Source organism: Quercus lobata, chromosome 3 (genome assembly GCF_001633185.2).
Source record: "Quercus lobata isolate SW786 chromosome 3, ValleyOak3.0 Primary Assembly, whole genome shotgun sequence".
Taxonomy (NCBI): Eukaryota; Viridiplantae; Streptophyta; class Magnoliopsida; order Fagales; family Fagaceae; genus Quercus; species Quercus lobata.
Genome location: NC_044906.1, coordinates 2,596,787 through 2,611,657, shown reverse-complemented (window position 1 = coordinate 2,611,657; position 14,871 = coordinate 2,596,787). Strand labels below are relative to the sequence as shown.

At 32.3% G+C, this 14,871-nt stretch overlaps 1 protein-coding gene across 7 annotated transcripts in view; it reads right to left on the bottom strand.

Moving 5' to 3' along the window:
• The window catches only part of LOC115981550, a 112,801-nt gene that overhangs the window by 45,692 nt on the left and 52,238 nt on the right, over positions 1–14,871 (bottom strand). For 6 of the 7 annotated variants that reach the window (XM_031103765.1, XM_031103767.1, XM_031103766.1 and 3 more), the window contains exon 1: positions 9,335–9,572. The gene's annotated coding sequence lies outside the window, so the exon portion shown is untranslated. Of the gene's footprint in view, positions 1–9,334; positions 9,573–14,871 lie in introns of those variants that run through there. The other variant, XM_031103764.1, reaches the window with a different exon arrangement.

Below are 14,871 nucleotides of genomic sequence, written 5' to 3'. Positions count from 1 at the left end.
AAAGTTTAGTTATCGCAAATTACGAACTACATATGAGGAAACCAAATTCAAGTAGCTTCTAAACCAATTGGAGCTTATTCAACAATAAAATGAATAAAACTTGAATACGAGTGTGTTCGACATCAACTTATTTAGGTTTTTACTGAAAATGTACTAAAGCATATGTAAAGTATATTTGTACCTTGAAAAGCCGATGCCAAACATACACACATATATCTAGTTTCTTGATGAACTCAAACTTGGTTCTTAATTATTCGAAATAAAAGTAAAGAACTAAATTTTATTTTTGTTTGTTAGGGAATAATTTATCGTTAAGAAAACTAAAGTTTAAGGACAAAAATTGGCTACAATCTAAGTTATAGCCTAATAACGTTACAACTTCTTGCCACACTTTCACAAAACAAATTAACATAGCTATATATTTTGAAAATCTAACTGATGAATTACAAATTCTTTAAGTTCTTAAAACACATAATTTCATGCCACTTGGATGTTATGTATTATTCAATCCATAAACATATTTTTTATGTATAATTTTAGACTACAAAAACTCAAAATTTAAATATTTTGTTAAAGACATAGCTATTAATCTTTACTCTTTTTGAAATTTTGCAAGCATAGAAATTATAAGAAGTAAATGTAATCTAAGGGTGGATTTGATAAAATTCAGATACCAAAAAAAAAAAATAATAATAATATTTAGCAGAGTTGTAGCTTTCCTCTACAACCAAGTTATTTGCCAAACTTGTTTCTCAAAAAAAAAAAGTTATTTGCCAAACTTGGTCCAAAGCATTTTATATTGGGCCTAAAAAAATTTAAATTTACATATAATTTTTTTTTTTTTTTTTTTTTTTTTTTTTTTTTTTTTTTTTAGGTTAGGGTGGTCTGCTTTCAATGTGCAGCCACCCCTAACAACACCTTTTACAGCCAAGTTCACATGTGAAAAACAGGTTTACAACCACGTACTTTATCACAACTTGATGATATGAGAAACTATAATCGGTGAACCATTACTTTCGTATTGACCCGCAAATTATTGTTTATCATTTATAGTCACATTTTTTATGGACTATGATTGTGACAAAAGTATGTAAATGAACTCATTGCTATGATTGCAATGTCTCTGTTGATGTGATGACGTTTGTATACATATATTACGTATGCAGATGAAGTACAAAATTTCCATATGCTCTTGCTTTAGCCAAAATATGGAAACTTGTTGGGATCACTATTCTGTCAATTAAATTAAATAAAATAATGCTAAGCAACAAATAAAAAATAAATAAATCATGCAAGCACCAAGCAAAAACAGACCAAGATTACAAATATTATTGCACAGGTTCCACAGAAACTTTATTATGACAATTATAGGCGCAATGAAATGTCTAGATAATCAATGGTAGATAAATAACGTAAAGATACGGAGAATGAAGGAGGAGCAGCAGGAGAATATTTAAACACAATTGTTAAGTGATGTTTGTGCTTTGAGGGTAAAACGGATATTTTCCAAAAAATTTAGTAAGACATGGCATTAGCCCAAACTTACGGGTAATTTTGTATTTTACCCTAAATTTTATAAAATAATAAAATTGAACTGATTTCAAGATACCATGTAAAATAAAGGAAATATATAAATGGTCATTCTATATGTATCCACCTAGGACTACTCTAACTAATCAATTCCAACCACCTCCCCAAAAAAAGCCTCTAATTAATCAATTCCTAATGCAAAAAGCAGAATATAGTAAACACTACCCACAGCAAATTATTAGAACCTCTCAGGAGGACCACTAATGTGGTCCTTCCAGCTCTTCCTATCCTATTAAGAGTTGCCGCCTATTTTAAATTGATGACACATCACCTCCACTAATTTAACTCATGTTAAAAAAAGAAAAAAAAAAAAAAAGGGAAATCAAGGTTAAATAAAGCAACTCAGTGCTTCTTTCTTTCATTCTTTCTCTCCCTCTAACTCCATTTCCCCATATCTCTCTTAAAATGAAATCTCCCCAGAGGATCCCATCAAATGTTCAACAGATACTATAGATTGCACAATCACGGATCAAAGCACTTGTCCAGCCGCCAAGGTGGCGTACCCTTCCACCGAGCAAGAGCTCATTTCCAAAGTGACAAAAGCAAGTAGGAACAACAGGAAAACGAAAGTTGCAACACGTTATTCACATAGCATTCCCAAGCAAGTTTGTTTAGACGGGAAAGATGGGCTTTTGATAAGAACCAAGTATCTCAATCATACTCTGAAAGTTGATATTGAAGCTATGACCATATCGGGGGAGAGTGGAGTACCATTGAGGCAGCTAATCAACGAGGCTGCCAAGGCTGGGCTAGCACACTTTAAGATGAATTGAAATTAATAGCTTGACACCGGTTAATTAATTCAATAATCCAAGTTGATTAATTAGGTTCAATTGCACGCAAATCGTGAAGACACTAACAAATTACAAAAAACAAAAAACACTAAGTGCAGTGGAAAATAAATTTGACACGTTGATTTGTTAAAAAATGGAAAAAACCTCGCAAGACAAAAATTCCACTGGGTAATTTTAAGTTTACCACTCCCAAAAATTCCCTAATCAACAATCAAGTAGTTACAAGTATAAGGAATCTTGCTAACTACCATTGGCCTATCCTAAAATACCAACCTATAGTTGAACCTTCGCTCCAATCCCCAATTGGAATTGATCTTGTAGTAGCCTTCTATCACTTGATGCACAAACCTCCAATTTGTGACTAACCCTTGTGCATAAATCCCATGTACATGACTAACTCTAGTCACTTCAACAGATGTTGTTAGTTGCATAGTTCTTCATTTCATCAACAATGAAGATATGGAAGCACTCGATTACAAAACCCTATGACGCACAAACGCAATAGCTTCACACAAAAAAGTAAGTCTCTTGGTCTCTGTATCCATGTGACAGCTTTTAAAATAAGTCTTATATATGTCTAGGGTTGTGAGAAAAGAAACCCCAAACAAAGATGTAAACCTAGGCCGAATTTCAAATCTAGAAATTCTGAAATCGTAAATCCCTATAAATCGAGCTGCTGGCGAATTATCTATCAAGCTTCACATTAAGTCTCAATAGCAGACATCTATCGAGTTCTCTGTCGAGACTTAATGAACAACACTTTTTCACTTGTTTCTTGGACCAATCTTCTTGTCTTTAATACTTGACTTGAACAACAGGTTTCTTGAAGTAGTTAACTCATCTTAGATCTACCTAATTACAAGTAAAGTGCATTTTGTCAAAAAATTCTAACCAATTACACAAAATATGACCCTAACATTAGCTATCAACGTTTTAATTTGTATCCCTTTGTTATTATCAACGTCTATAAAGTTTACATTGGATTGGGATTCTTGTGCCGAGGACAACCAATCCCAAGCCATACCACAAAAAAGAGGCCTAAGCTAGTCTACGCATAAGCCATCACATTTTTATAATGGCATCAGAGCAAGCCCCATCTATCCCGTGAGCAAACGGAAAATGTTTTCTGTTGATCGTAAAATATCAACCCCTAAATGTAAAATAGTTTACACCTCTATTTTACCTTCAAACCACTTACACCCCCAATTTCATCCTACCCAAACAGAGAGAGAGAGAGAGAGAGAGAGCACTCACCTGAACTTAAGCAACGCTCCCCAACCCTCACCATCGCTCGAAGTCGTCGTCATCGTTTTTTAGAATCAAGGAAGCTCTTTTTGTTCTTACTTCCTCTCCGATGTACAAACCGATCTTTTATCTCCAATCTACATACCGATTTTGTCGCCGTCGCCTCCTTCAGACCCGCCAACCAATCTCTCCTCCTTCAAACCCACCCACTGATCGGTGGTCCTTTACCTCTCCTTTTCTATTAATCTATCTCTCTCTCTCATTCTCTACGATGGGTGCTTATTTTTTAGAAAGATTAAATTGTTTTTGTTATATTTTTTATTGATTTGGTTTATATATTTGGATTTCCTATTATAATATTTGTTTGGAAGCTTAGAATATGTGGGAGGACGTGTTTTCTAGAGGATTTTTCAAAGCATTTTTTGTGATGCGACCAAATACTAAAAATATTTTCATTTCTAAAAAATATTTTCACTTGAAAATATTCTACACTCCGAAATCATTTTACATTGAGCCAAACATAGTCTCAGTAAGAGAGCGACGAGTCCCCCTCCCTAGCACAAGATTGGACACATTGGAACAATAACCTAGACTTAGAGGGCCACCTAAGCACCACGAATGGAGGGACCCATATGCCAGCATAATATTCTCTCATCATTATAGATCCATTAACAGGAGGCTATAAAAATGAGAAGAGCATTCAATAATGGGGGTTGGAACATCTTTCAGGGAAGAGAAACACGAGAGAAAGAGAGAGAATCATCGTTTATTATCAGGGGAAGGTGATCTAGCTCGAGACAACTAAAAGGCACCCAGCTGCCTGAGCTCCTGCTTGGGAAGCCATAATTCTAGCTACCAACCGCCTCACAACTGTTTAATTCACCACCAACAAACCAAACTTCTCTTTGGATTTTCCATTGTGGGCTATACCATTAATCAATATACAAATTAATTGGGGGTCCAAGCCCAATGATCCAAATATCATTGTGGGTTGCCACACCACAATGTACATAAAACCGAAGGTGTATCACCATTATTTTACTTTTTCATATTGCGCCGCATCAATTTTGGAGAGCTCACAAATTTCAACTTATGCTTTTTAAAAATATAATTCTAATTATTTTTTCCTCTAATTTTTTTCCTAGAAAATGCTAGGGACACAAAATCCCACAACCATAACCACAAGTCCCATGTGGCAAGCTAGGAATGGTGGAGATAAAATCAAATGCTAGGTTCAGACCTTCACCAAATAACTTGCTACATGGCAAGTTGTGCCAAATGTTGTGGCATTTTTTTGTGTCCCCGACATTACTCAATTTTACTTGTCTTGTTCTTCGATAATTCGACTCCCTCTCTCTCTCTCTCTCTCTCTCTCTCTCTCTCTCTCAAACTTAACAATGCAAACTATCTCTCTCTAGCAAGGATGATCGACAACCACCACCTAGCCACTGTGGAGCCCCATCTCCCACCATCACATTCAAGCACCACCATCTTCTCATCTATCTCCACTCTCCAGTCCACTATTTATCTTCTTTGGCAATAGTTTCTGCCCCCAACACCCTAAGGGAGAACAACCCCACTTGAACGGCTGCCTTAGTACTACCGCCAAGTGAATCCTAACCAAGCACAGCTATGGCAGAGGGTCTGGCTGCATTTTTTGTTGTTAGTTGCCCTCACCAGGTCTACCTTTAGCTTTCTTCTATATTTTTTTTTTTTTTTTTTTTTACTCTTTCTATTTTGTAATTTTCCCCCTTTTTCAAGATATGTTTTTTTTTTATAATGCTGGAATGCTTGAAATAAATAATGGAAACCAACAACCTCTGATAGTTCTTCATGGCATAAGAAGAGAACAGAGGCCAATCCATCACCTCAAAATGTTCAACAAAATGCCGGAGGGCCTGAGCCAATCTATAAAGGGGGCTTTGGCATGGAGGCATGGCTTATAAAGAGAGCGTTGATATTTAATAATTTGGTCTAATAGAAACAATCAAATTTTTTTTTAGCAACTATTCATGCATTATGTTGTAATTATTTACTTATTACTACTATTACAGTAGCTGAACTTTTTTGGTTAAGATTTATGCCCCCTGGATTGTTTTGGAACCTTAACAATCAGATCTCTAGAAATTTATAGGTTTATTGTTTTAAATTAAAAACAAGTTCAAAAGTTTAATCTTGTCTTAGATAAGTCATCTTGTGTGTTATGTTATATCTTTTTTTAGTTTCTGATCTCTCATATTTTATCCTTTTTTTTATTTCCCCCCAAAATCGAAGACTCAAATCCAAGGGGCTTTTGGTAATTATGTCACTTTTTGTGCGTTTAATCAATAATCATTATGCTGTTTTCCAAAATCAAAGGTATGATTTTAGTTGTATACATTATGTTGTTATCAATTGCTTAGTATGATTTTTTTCTTAAGACTTGTGAATTTAAAATTTTACTTATGTTAGAGATATATTAGTCCAATAGTACAAGCTCAAGCCTAATTTTATTTTGTGTGCAAGTCAAATCTCCTATTTGTACTAAAAGTTTATTAATTATAGTTAGTGTATAGTTAGTCTAGGGTTTACTCAACTACATATACTCTTGTTGGGTTCACTGTAACACAAGATTTGTGTTTCACTTTGTTAGTCCTTCTGGGTTTCCTCTGTAGATATAAATCTTTACACTGAACGTGTATGATTAGCCTAAGATTTAGTCTACTATACATACTCTTGTTGGGTTCATTACAAAACAAGATTTGTATATCACTTGTATAATTAAGAAGCTATAGTCCCTGAGGGTTTCCTTCGTGGACATGATTCTTTAGACTGAGCCATGAAACCCTTGTATTTTTGTACTACTCTATTTTATGCTTCCTCTTCCGTATCTATTTTAGCATACTTAATATAGTATCAAAGTTAATATTTAACCATTTAGAAGTATCACTTTCTCAAAAAACTTGGAGTTAATATATATCATTATAAGGTTGATTCTAAGCATAATTCTTGACCCTTATTTTAATGAGATAACTATTTCCACTTGGTAACTTCTACTTTAATTTTTATTGAACCTTTAACACTTTTAGATAACTTTTATGAGCATTATACTGATTCTTTATCTCAAAGATAAGGCTTCCATTACTACTGCAGCAACGATGGACAAGTACTTATCCCATGCAAGCATGCTTCATTATTTTTTTGTGGATCATATAAATACGCCACATTAAGTCTTGACTGAGTTAATAATTACAAGCGCAATTATTTCTTCTAAAAACATAATTATTGTTTCTCAAATAAAGTTTATATTATATAATTTTATAAACAAAACTGCGTGTTTTTCAACTATAATTATGCATCTAAATAAAATGTTTTCTTAGTAAGATTTATTCATATTGTTCCCTTTATCCTTTTTTTTTTAATTTATATTTTGCATATTAGCAATTTTATTTCTACCAATTCACGTTAAGTGTGTATCCGTTTGTAATATTAATTAATATATTTTTCCTAATTTTAGCTTAATTTATTAATCTCATCGTAATTTTTACTAAGTTGTACATAGGCATGGGAATAATACTAGTATTATTATATATTGTAGGTGAGCCCTAAAGAGTGGGCCCATCCACTAAACAATTTAGGCCCATTTGAGATTGTTCGGCCCAAGATAAGCCCATGCTAGCCGAGTGGATAGTTAAAGCATCCTAGGTGAAGGATCCAACCTCGACAAAACTTTCCAACAAGTGTCCATATAAGCTGAGTATATAAAGCAGTGCCTTGGGGGAATCTGCCGAATGAACTCAGAATTCGGCGTCGGGCACAATTTACTAGAGTGTCACCTCAACAGCAAGAAGTGGGGCCCCTCTCTGATACGTGACAAAACACAATGGAACAATTAACAAGACCTAAGACACCACCCAAACTTCATGGGTGGAGGGACCCTCTATCAGACTGAATAACCCCTCATCAGTACAGACCTACTAAAACAAGGGTATACATTAGAAGGAAGAGGCAAAAATCTGGGGATAAAGGAGAGTGATACACGAGAGAAAGGTGAGAACACAGCATTGGGAACAGAGGTCTTGCTCGAACTTCAGAAGGAAAGCTCGGCTGTTTGAAAACCTTCTTGGCTAGGCTTAATTCGAAGTAGCCCAATAGTAAAATAGAACTAGGGTGTGGTCCATCATAGCACAAATCAGTTCAGGAATCTCCTATTGTGTGCTAAACCCAACTCAGAATACAAATAAATTGAGGGCTTGAGCCCAACCAACCCAGGATTGTTAGTAAAGCGCCACCACAGCAAAGGCTTAATTTGAAGTAGCCCAATAGCAAAATAGAACTAGGGCGTGGTCCATCATAAGACAATATCGCTTTAGGGATATCCCATTGTGGGCTAAACCCAACCCGAAATACAAATAAATTGGGTGCTTGAGCCCAACTAGCCCAGGGTTATTAAGAAAACGCCACCACAAATAAATTTGATGAAGACCCTCCCAAGTAAATTTGATGGCTCTGCCACTATGTAATAATAAATTTTCTTATATTTAAATTTCATATATCTAGACAAATTTCGTATATCTTTTTTGTTTTTTTTTTTTTGAGGGAAGATAAATTTTGTAAATCTGTTCCATAGAAACCCTAAATACTTTTTATTTTATTTTTGCAACCTCTTAACCGTATCAATAATCCCTTTGGAACATCACAATCCAACACCAAGTTAAATTTATACTGCGTTTGGATTATTCTTTCAATATCCGCTTAAAATTGACAAAAATACAATTTTACTTCGAAAAACTGAGACTCTGAAAAAATTTATATAAACAAAAAAACTACGAGACCAAAATAAAAAAAGTTAATCCAAAACGCATGCTAACTGCTAAGTAGACTAGAAGAACAACGGCATCTAGATTGAATCCAAGATCCAAAGCAAAAACAAACAAGATTAACAAACCTCTATATTACTCTCTGACTTAAGAGTCACGATGTCACCGAAATGAATTTGAAATCCAAGATCACAAAATGACAAAAAATAGTTCGTGCATGATGCTCTGTTTGTTTTGCTGTAATGTTTATAATGAAAATATTTAACATTTGAAAACATTTTCAGTAAACCATTTTTAGGCAATTGGTATGACATGTAGAAATTTTCAAACACAAATCAACAGAAACAGCGGCTCAGCCACCAGAGCTACCCATCTGGCATCTGGCAGTTTGATCATTGGACAGACAATTTTGGCAACAGACAACCAACTCCAGCGAGCCATTGGCTCTGGTTGTCAAACTGGTGGCTGACGGCTTCGACAACTAAACGGTCGACTCCGGCCACTGGACCGACAACCCAGTCACAAAAAGGGGCCACTGTGTTTTTTTGTATTTTACCAGGTTGTTTAAGGTAAAATATTTTACAACATTGTCAAAAGAAAACATTTTTAGATTTAACCAAATTTTATAATTAAACAAATATGGTAAAATACTAAAAATGTTTTTCGAGGCAAGGGGAAGAGACACGAAATTTTTATTTTTCATTTAGAAAAAAATACAAAAATAGGCAGATAGTTAAAACCAAGAAGATAATTAACACAAGAAAAAATGTGCAGTAGGAATAAATCAATAGGAAAATGCATGGGAATTAAGGAATTTGGATAGTGATAATTTACAAATAAAAGTGGCCACAAGTCACAACAATAAATTTGTAAAGCAAAGCAAAGATAGACAGTAGAAACACCAACCTCTCTTTACTCCTCTAATTTAAAAGTGCAAAGTGAATAAGCAGCTACAAGCCTTGAACACGAAGACCCAGATCAATGTTTGCCAATGAAACGTGAAGGCTAGGGAAGTAGGCAGAACGTAGAGCGTGAATCACGAACCAAGGATGAGGAAGCAAATACAGAAAATTCAAGCAGGAGAAAACAACCCATTAATAATCACTCAAAGGAAACTGAAAAGCAAATGCAACCAACCAAGATAAAAAGGCTCTGACAGAGAAGAAATGATAATATGACTTCTGGCACAAAAACCAAAGATATGACCCACCACTCAAGAAAGTATGAGCCATCACGTTCAATTCACACCAGTGTCGGTAATCTGTGAAAATGGAAAATTCTTGGCAACTTCTTTTGTGAGTTGAGAGGGCGTTAGGGCTAGGCTGTAATTTATGTGATACGCATAATTACGTGTAAATTTGTACTCAATAGTGAGATGAGTCAAGTTCGTAAATTTTTTTTTTTTTAAGAAGAATCGAGTTCATAGTTAATTCCTTCTCCAAAAAAAAAAAAAAGTTCAAAGTTAATTCATAAAAAAGTTTAATATTGTATAATATAATTTTTTTTTTAGTATTTCTTGATTAAATTGAAATTTGATAATTATGAAAATTAGTAATTGATATTTCTTGTGAATATGTTTGTATATAGATTTATATATCATAACATTAGTAACTTATAATGATTATGTATGTATATGAAATTATAAATTTCACTATTTAAATAAAATATAATGTAGCAAAATTCTTATGAAATGTTTAAATATATAATAAAATTAAAATTATATATATATATATATATTTGTAAAATTATAAGACTTTAAAATCATATGTGGCATAATGTTATAATATCAACCAAAAGTAAAACACTTTCAATTCTATATATATTATAGATTATAGATTTGTCAGCAAAAATATAGATTAATAATTTTTTTTTTTTTTGCAACCAAAATATAGATTAATATTAATTGTATATAATACTATATATTATATATACATATATTAAAATATATTAATATAAATCTAATATGTAATTGTGTAAATTTGTAAATATATTCTTAAAATATCAAATTAGTATTTATAATTTATTGATAGTGTAAGTAGTACTTTTTAATGATACAATGCTAGTAAATCTAATTTTAATAAGTTTATAAATGAAAATCAATTTATATAAGTAACTGATATATTATAATTTCAATAATAATTTACTTATTACTTTTTAGTATAGATTTGTGAAAAGATAAAAAGTTTTTGTCCTATCGATTACTATATTTGAGAGAGAAAAAAAAAAAGTCAAGTAGTATGCAAAAAAATTCTATGTCAAAAATTAATATCTTGTTTCATACACTAAATCATCCTTTTAACTTTTTTATTTTTTTGAGGCAATTTCAACCTATGACGTCTGTTCCTAATGATAACTTTTTATCATCAGACCAAGACACCAATTAATTTTTGGTGTAGATAATGTTTAATTCTCAGATCTCCTATTTAATCATCAGAGACTTAATTAATTGAGTTAACAGAACTTTCAAATCATCCTTTACTTAATATTAGAGAAAATTACATTAGTTTTGCTACTGTACATGACATCTTTTAGTCTAGTTCACATGAGAAAAAACAGTTCTACGACCCCACGTTTTACCACAATTTGATTACATGAGTGGCTGTATTTGGTAAACGGTTTACCAAAATAATAAAAATTAAAATTAAAAAATAAATAAATAAAATTTAATGTGTTAAAAATCAAAATGACATTTTTGTGACTGCATTGCTCTTCATCAATATTAAAAAAAATTATAAAATTCTCATAATGGACAAGTGACGTGCATAATTTTTAAATCCATGAACCTCTCATAAACACGGGAATTTTAGTGATTGTTTGGATTCACATTTTTCCCTCACATTTGCATTTTTTGTGTTTTTTTTTTAGTGCGTATGAACAGTAACCACACTGTTCATGCACATGGATTCACTGTGCAGGAAACAAAGTGTACTGTTTATACATTGTTCACACACTGTTCACGGGTCTCACGATATTATTCACACATTTAAAAATTATTTTACTACAGTTTTTTCAGTTTTCAATTTTTAGCAAAATAAGTTGTACCCAAACAGACCCTTAATTTTAAGAACCAATCTATGCCAGAAAACTGTTCGAATTGCGGTCCAACCGCATGGTTCTGAGGACCGTGATCAGACCGATTCTCACGGTTCCCTACTTCCCTTTGAATATGAACCTAAAAAAAAAATTAAAAAAAAAACATAGATAAAAAAAAAAGGGAAAAAAAAAAAACACAACTGCTGGGAAACATTTCAGATTTCGATAGGAAAAAGTGATTCTATCGGTAAGAAAAACAAAAGAAACTATAAAAAGTGAAAAATAAAATATTTATTCCGTCTCAATTTGTTTGTCCTATTTAAAAAGTTAAATTTTGTAAAGAAATATCATTTATTATCTTGTCTATGTTATAAAAATTTATAAGTTTACAAAATTACCATTGAATAAATTTATTAGCTTTTTTTTTAGAGTAATTCTTAATGAGGTAGCTAAAAAATTACTCTAATTAGATTAATTTTTTAAATATTTGTAAATTTTCTCTTTAAATAATTTTGAAAATAAAGTAGAAATGTAATAAGAATATTATTAAATTAATACAGAGTAACTTTTAACCTTCTAAAATAGAATAGAACAAAAAAAAAAAAAAAAAAACTGAGAGAGAGAGACTAACAAACATAAAACAGCTTATGCCTACCGCTTTGCCACTGTCTTCTGCAATAATAACGTCTTTATGTTTCTTCTTCTTTCGTGAAGATCAGAGTCACACCCTCTATTTCTGAAGTGTGTGGTGCACAATGCATTTCTCTTCTTTTTAACCTAGTTTTATGTCTGCTTGTTAAGTGTGCAGTGGGCTAGTGTGCTAGTGCCTATAGCTGGCCTGCTGAGCCACCCACCCACGTGCTTGGTCGGACAATGCTACTTTAATTCAAAATTTTGTGCTATAACTAAGACTCTGTCAACACGGAATGGTACAAAGAACTTTTTATATTATCATTATTATTATTATTATAATAGATGATGAGAATTTAATTAAAAAAAATTATATTTGACAAATTTTTTTCATTTTTCATAATAATAATATCAAAATTTTTTTAAAATAAATTATTAATCAATATTTTAAGAGCACTCATTAATATTTTTTATTAGTATTGTTATTAACGACTTTGAGTATTAGTTAAGAATTTATTTTAAGAAAATTTTAATACAATTTTTATGATAAATGAAAAAAAATTATCAAAATATTAAATTTTTTTTATAAAAATTTTTTAAAATAAATTATTAATCAATGACCTATAAATATTTATTATTATTATTGTTATTATTCTTTCGGGGAGATCAGAGTCACACCCTCTATTTCTGAAGTGTGATGCATAATGCATTTCTCATCTTTTTAACTGAGTTTTATGTCTTCTTGTTAAGTGTAGTGTGGCAGTGTGCCAGTGCCTATAGCTGGCCTGCTGAGCCACCCACCCACGTGCTTTGATTGGATAATACTACTTTAATTCAAAATTTTGTACTATAACCAAGACTTTATCAACATGGAATGGAACAAACAAAGAGTTTTTTAGAGCATCCACACTAGAGGTGGTAAATGTGTCGAATGTCAATTATTTGGCACATTTGCCACATCAAACATCAAAAAATCTTATTTATCAGATGTTTTAAATCTTATAAATTATGCAACATTAAACAGTAACTTCGTATATTTGCTACCGTACGGACGAAATGTGGTATAAATTTATTATTTTTTTATTCGATTTTTCTCTCTCCTCTCACTTTTTTAATTGATTTTTTCTCTCCCCAACCGATGTTCTTTCCTCTCCTCACAATCTGTCTCTCTCTCCCAAACCGGTGTTCTTTCCTCAAATCAAACCCAAAAATCTTCTTTCTTCAAATCCAAAAATCAAACCCAAAAATCCTCAAATCCAATTCCCAGTTTAAAACAAAACCCAGAAATGGAATCATCACAAACCCAGAAAGAACAAAGGAATCGGCGATGGAGGCGAGGTAGAGCTTGGTGCCAGGGACGGCGAAGCCATGAAGATCGGTGACCAAGCAATAAGCAAGGTTTGTGAGGGCGAGGTCTGCCGCCGGAGTGTTCATCACAATTATGGGATTGGAATTGACGTGGGCATCGACGTTGAGGTGTGATCGGAATCGTGGGTTGCCAGTGCTAATGGGTTTTGGTTGCCGGTGTAAGTGGATTCGTGGCTTTGGGTTGGCGGTGCTAGTAGTTTCGTGGGTTTGGGTTGCCGGTCTAGTGGGTTTTGGTTGTGTTTTCTAGGTTTGAGTTGTTGTGTTTTCTAGGTTTGAGTTGTTGTGTTTTCTGGGTTTGATTAATGGGTTTTCTATGTTTTCTGGGTTTTAATGGGTTTTGTGGTGGGCGGTGGTTATGGTGGTGGTTTTGTTTTCAGTTTTTTGTTTTGCAATGGATTGTGGCTGCCACAATGGTGGTGGTGGTGGTGGCGGCGGCAGCGGCAGTGTTGTGGTTGTTAATTACTGTGTTAGATATATTATTTTATTGTGTTGTTTATATTATTTTAATGTGTAATAAATATTATTTTAATGTATAGAATTTAATAGTAAAACATCTGATAAATAGAATATTGTAAAATAATGTGATAAAATAATAAAGTAAATTTTTAATGTAACAAAATGACATAAATTATACCATAATTACTGTTAATACTCTTATATTATTATTCTTTCGTGAAGATCAGAGTCACAACCTCTATTTCTGAAGTGTGATGCACAATGCATTTCTCATCTTTTTAACTTAGTTTTATGTCTTCTTTGTTAAGTGTGCAGTGTGGCAGTGTGCTAGTGCCTATAGCTGGCCTGCTGAGCCACCCACGTGCTTTGATTGGACAATACTACTTTAATTCAAAAAAATTTACCATAACCGGGACTCTCTCATCATAGAATGGAACAAAGAGCTTTATAAATTATTATTATTATTATTATTATTAGGGGAATGCTATCCAATGTTCGCATTAATTAAGAATTTAGTTTAAAAAAATTGAATGAAAAAAAAATTTTGATAATTTTTCTTATTTTTTATAAAAATAATATCAAAATTTTTTAAAATAAATTGTTAATACGTACTCTTAAGACACTCGTTAGTAGTACCTTTATTATTATCGTACTTCAATTTTGGGTAAAGATATCTAAGTGCATCACTGCATCTATTGTTTTGTTTTTGTTAATAAAATGGCATGTTAAGTAAATTATTGAAATTTTATGAAAAGTAGATTTAATTTGATTATTTAATTTTATTTTTTATTTGTATTAATTTGATATATTTATTAAATTTTAAATAATTATTAAATTAATTACAACACCATTACAGTTTAGCTTTAAAATCTTGAATCCCACCTTTTAACAGTTCGTTATAGGGTCCGGTTTTGAAAATCATGAATTTTTCCACGCAATGTCTATATTGAAAGCGT